This window comes from Physeter macrocephalus, chromosome 4 (assembly GCF_002837175.3).
Source record: "Physeter macrocephalus isolate SW-GA chromosome 4, ASM283717v5, whole genome shotgun sequence".
Taxonomy (NCBI): Eukaryota; Metazoa; Chordata; class Mammalia; order Artiodactyla; family Physeteridae; genus Physeter; species Physeter macrocephalus.
The window spans coordinates 86061778-86067387 of record NC_041217.1 but is presented as its reverse complement, the minus strand read 5'-3'; the positions used below and the strand labels follow the sequence as shown (position 1 = coordinate 86067387).

The 5610-nt window shown below is 43.2% G+C and overlaps 1 pseudogene; it reads left to right on the top strand.

Annotated features, from left to right (window-relative positions):
- Positions 1-357: 357 nt before the first annotated feature.
- LOC102987450 (protein pitchfork-like) lies at positions 358-5610 on the top strand (annotated as a pseudogene).

The window sequence follows — 5610 nt, the reverse complement described above, 5'->3', positions numbered from 1 at the left end:
TTTCCTACATTCCCTGAACCTAGCAGCCTGGATTTCAGGGCATCCTGAACATGGGGGTCCCGCCTTCCTCAGCAGTGCATTTCTGGTGGCCCAGCTTCCAAAGCTCTTCAGCCTACAACCTCAGATCCAGCAAACCCCCTACCTCCTGCCCAGCTGCAGAATTTTCACTCCCCTGGGCTCCTGGCCTTGGACGTGCAGTTCCTGCCCCAAGGGTGGCTCTACAGGATTCCCCACTTGCTGAGTAGGCTAGCTCAGAGCCACTCCTCTCTGGGAGCTTGGCATCTAGGGCTGCCCAGCCCCACCTCTGTTTCCTAGGCAATGCAGTACACAAACTCTGGCCCTGGTGGCACTGCTGAGATGTGCCTTAATAAAGCAGGTAAGGAGGGCTGTAATGGAGGAGTCAAGAGTAGAGGCAAGAGGAAGAGGAGGGAGGCTGGGAAAGAAGAAGGGTGAAGGGAGGGAAAATGCGCTTCACCCCCTTACATGGAGTTGATCTGGTTTTTGTTAAGAGCTGGGCCTGCTCTTAAGAGCTCTGCCCTGCCTCGCTACACCCCACCCGCCCCCGAGCTCTCACTTAGACCAGGGGTCTTCCCTCATGTGGAGTTTCTCCTCTTTCTTGATCTTCAGAGCTGCTGATTAACTACTCCTTTGGAACATGTTAACAGAGGAAGGTCTTTCCTCATTCCTGTCCCCCAAGCTTGTTGGGGAACAAGTTTCTCCCTTTTAGGGGAGCGCCCAACAGAGGGCCTGGATGTTACATAGCAGAAGATGTGAGTATTCACCTTCCCTTAGGTGGGTCTCAGGGTATCTAAGGATACCCAAGTTTCCTGGAAGAAAAACTCTATGGGATTTGTGACCTTCAGGGTCCCAACATGAGAAAGTGCCCTGGTCCTCTGAAACCAGCTGTCAGGGCCAATATCAGAAATCAAAGGACAGTTGCTCCCTTTTTGCCTCCCACCAAACGCAAGCCTTGGCCTCATATGGTCCCCAGTACAGTCCTCACCAAAAGAGACTCCATTCCTACCTCCAAAGGCAGGTGACTCAATAGCTCCCCTTAGTCCAAATCTGGACTGTGGCTGTGCTGGTAGGTCAGTTTATGAAATCATATAATCAGACTGACAGTTGCATTACAGCAGATTCATCTCTGTGGGGCTCAGAGGAGTGGATTCACTGGAAGTAGAGAAATGTCATTCACTCCACCTATCCAGCCACATTCCTTTGTAGAGTTGCCTGGGTTACTTATGTAATTGCTTGTATGGTCTTGATGCAGAGGAATCAAGAAAGAGCAACTGTGGCAGAGAAGATTCAGGAATACTCTACGTTCACTCTGTTTTAATAACTATAATGTTCTCTATGTATGTTTTTTCTTTCTTTGTTTGTTTTCTATATACTACCAGAAGAGGTATGGCTTGGCATACAACCTCTCTAAGGTTCCGACCAGTATAAGAGGATATGCTTTTGGAGCCAGAACAGCCGTGAGGTTTAAGCCAATTAGCAAGGTGAGAAATGGCTGAATGTGCTTAGATTTTAGTGTGATCCGTGTTGCTGTGTGTATTTGCACTGGGGAGCAAAGCTGGAGTTTATGTAAAGAATATGCCCTGAAATTCAAGAAAAAAAGTCATTTGGGCAAAAGCTACTAGGAAGTCTATCAGAAAAGCTTGGATGTTAGCATTGCAAATGTGTGTGTGAGTATCCTGGGAGAGTGGAAAACAATTCTCAGAATGAATGGTACCAAGGCAGTGCTTCAGTCTTGAGACACCTGATGTTAAAATACCGGAAGCTTTGTTTATATGCATCATATTATCTTGTCAGTTAAAAAAAAATTCCAACTTCTTCACCCTTTTGTGTGATTGGACTTCAAGTCTTCAGTATAGGCTCCTAATCTCTGGTTGGACATTTTCTTGACAGTTAAGCTCAAGGAGAGGGATACTGGCTCCAAAAGAATCTCTGAGTGGGATGGTGGGATGGTGGGATGGTGGGATGGTGGGATGGTGGGGGTAGTAGCTGCAATAAGTTACCTTGGCTCTCTACCCACCATAGGTTTATTTCTACATCCTAAGCCTTAGGTACATTTAAGTAGCTGAACCATACCCTTACCTTAGTTTTCTACCTACTATAGGCTTGTTTCTAAACCATAGCTGATCATGAACAGGAAAAGGATGATTTTGTTTTCTCTACTTAGAAGGCTTTCCGTGTGTGTGTGTGTGTGTGTGTGTGTGTGTGTATAAAATCACCCTCTAACATATTGGTCTTTTTCTTGGAAACAGGATATGACACCTTACCCAGGCATGTACCAGACAGTCAATCCTCAAGAGCAAAAACACAAACACAATTTTGCTCCATTTAATTCTTTCCTGCCTCAATTTAGGACATACTCAAAGGACTCTTGTTATCCTGGGTATGTGTCCCTTTTTCTGGTGCACTTCAACAAATAGCAATAAGAAAGAAAGTACAAAAAGGGGTTTCAACCCAACGATGCCCTATTAATAAGAAATCATCTATCTTTAAAGATTCAACCTCTTGCCTTCCAGGTCTCTAGAATTATAAAATTGTAGAGTATAGTGATTCATTCAATAAATATTTATAAATGGCCAGGCAGATTTGTAGGGTTCAGAGATTTTGCATTAAACCCATCACACAAGATTCCTGATTTCTTCGAGCTTATATTTTAGAGTCCAAACAATGAGAAGCAAATGAACAAGAAAATATCAATGGTAATAAGGAGAGTGACCATATTATTTGTTAGTCAGACATTGACACTTCTGAGAATGAAAGGGTGTCTTATTAAAAATTATACCAAGATGGTAGCCATAAACTAGGGCTGTCATGGGTGCATCAGGAAGTCTGGTGACCTGGTGACATGCTGAATAAAATCAAACAGGATGAGGATATCATACAGAGTGGTGGACTGGAATCTACTTTGGCAAGAATTGTCAAGATAGGTCTTTTTGGGGAAATACCACTATCTGAAATCACAATGACAAGACTGAGCTGGTCCTGTGAAGATCTGGGCCCAGAGCTTCTCAGAGAGGAGGAACAGCAGGTGCAAATGCTATAAGCTGGGAGGGAATTTGGTGTGAGGAAGAAAGAAAGAAGATTAGTTTGGCTAGAGTGCAGTGAACAAGGAGGAAATGAGAACATAGGAGGAGGGGCGGGGCTAGAATACATAGGCCTAGTAGACCAAGGGAGGAATTCTAAGTGCTATAGGAAGGCTTTCAGAATGTGTGGAATTGTAGAGCACAGGGTCAAGGTCTTTCTTTTTTTTAAAATTTAATTTAATTTATTTATTTTTAACATCTTTATTGGAGTATAACTGCTTTACAATGGTGTGTTAGTTTCTGCTCTATAACAAAGTGAATCAGCTATACACATACACACATTCCCATATCTCTTCCATCTTGCATCTCCCTCCCTCCCACCCTCCCTATCCCACCCCTCTAGGTGGTCACAAACCACCTTGGGCTTTGAAATAGTCTTTCTTTTGTATCCAGGTTTAACTCATTGCTGAGCAGGCAAGGAGCTGCCTGCTCCTCCTCTGCAGGAATTCCTGAGTGAGAATCTCAGAGGTTAGAAGAGGCTCTCCAGATGTCTCTCCTCCAAGCCACCCCTTGACTTTCTCTCAGACTTCAGACTGGGCCTGGCTTTGTTCTCCTGCAGCTGCTCACTTGTTGTCCTGAAGCACAATAAAAAAAGCATTTGCTCCAGTCAGTGTGGCCTCATTTGTGCAATCTTTGACCTTATGGTATAAGGTTGTCCTGTCTCACCATTTGTGGCATCCAGGGCTGGGGTACAAACGGAGGCCTGCATATCATATGTCTAAATATTGAAATGAGCCAAATATTTTTTTTTTTTTGCGGTACGCGGGCCTCTCACTGTTGTGGCCTCTCCCGTTGCGGAGCACAGGCTCCAGACGCTCAGGCTCAGCGACCATGGCTCACGGGCCCAGCCGCTCTGCGGCATGTGCAATTTTCCCGGACCGGGGCACGAACCTGTGTCCCCTACATAGGCAGGCGGACTCTCAACCACTGAGCCACCAGCGAAGCCCTAGCACTGCACTTTTATCCTCAATTTTATATCATGAGCAGTACTTATGCATCACTGTGTTAGCTGTCTTTTATCACCCACCAGTTCTGGGAACTTTTGGTCTCTCAGCTAAGGATACTGAAGTTCTGGAAATATTTTAAAATAGAGTTGATTTTTACTTTGTCAAGACTAGATATCTTGAACGCTAAAACTTAGTTAGAAATACATTAAAAGGTAAAGGAATCCTATGTTAATCAGTTGGCTGCCTCTCCCCCAAAAGTTAGGACTCTAGATCAGAGGTAGAAATTCATATATGGCCACTAACTCATTACATATGATGTTTTGTATTTTTGTTTCTAGCCCCACCACATACAACCCAGAGATAAAGCCACTCAAAAAAGTCACCTGGCCAATGAAATTTGGATCTCCAGACTGGGCTCAGGTTCCATGTCTACAGAAAAGAACACTGAGAGCAGAGATAATAGGATTGGACTTCTCTGGAGCCCTTTACCTAATACTTCCATGTATATCAGTGATTCTTAACCAGGAGTCTGTGAATAAGCTTCAAGAAGTCCCTGTTACCCTGAAATTACTTGCACAGTTTTGTGTGTATATGCATATGGGGATCTTTTTGGAGAGTTACACAATTTCACTTGATTTTTAAATGTGTGTGTGAGCAAACAAGTCACATTTTCCTATTTAGTTCTCAAATAATCTATAGTAGTCCGAGATACTTATCCCTCTATGACTGAGGAGGAAACTGAGGCTCAGATGAATTAAGTGGCTTATAGAAGTTGCTCAACTAGAATCTAGATCCTGTGAGTCCTAAGCCAGTGTTCTTTCCATCACACCACTTGCGTATTAGATCATCAAGGGGCTGTGGATCATTCTGGCAAGAACATGGATTTCAGGGACAGACTGCCTGGATTCAAATACTAGTTCCATATTTGCTTGCTTTGTGATCCTGTGCAAGTCGTCTAACTTTTCTAAGCCCCAGTTTGCTTATCTTTAAAATGGATATAATAATAGACTCAATCTGATTAAGTTGTAAAGATTGAGATATTGTAGAAAAGCATTTAGCACAGTACCTGTAACATAATAAATGCTCTCAATCCATGTCAGCTATCATAATTCCAGAGGTGCCTTTTTTCCCCTAGTGGAACTTTGGATTAATTCTACAAATATTTATTAAACTCCAAACATATTAACATCATTGTGCCTATGGGTAACATTCAAGTATTAACCACATAATCTTCATTTTCAAGAAGTTTACCAGCTATACTTGACAATTTACCAAGTAGAAAATAATTCCTAGAATGATATATTCCAGAGTAAGATGACAAAGAGTACATGTACATAGCAATGTTGAGAGACTCACTAAGGCTAGGTTACTATGCAATTGGGGTTCAGCTAGGCCACAACAACTATAACGTACTGTTCTATTTTGCACAGCCAGGAAGACCAGAGGCAGAGGGTTCTCATTCGAATATTGACCTAGACAATATTCTTTCACTGCAGCTGCCCACAGACAAAGACTTTAGAAAGCATCAGAACCGTGTGGCCTACCTAAGCCTGTATTACAGCTGA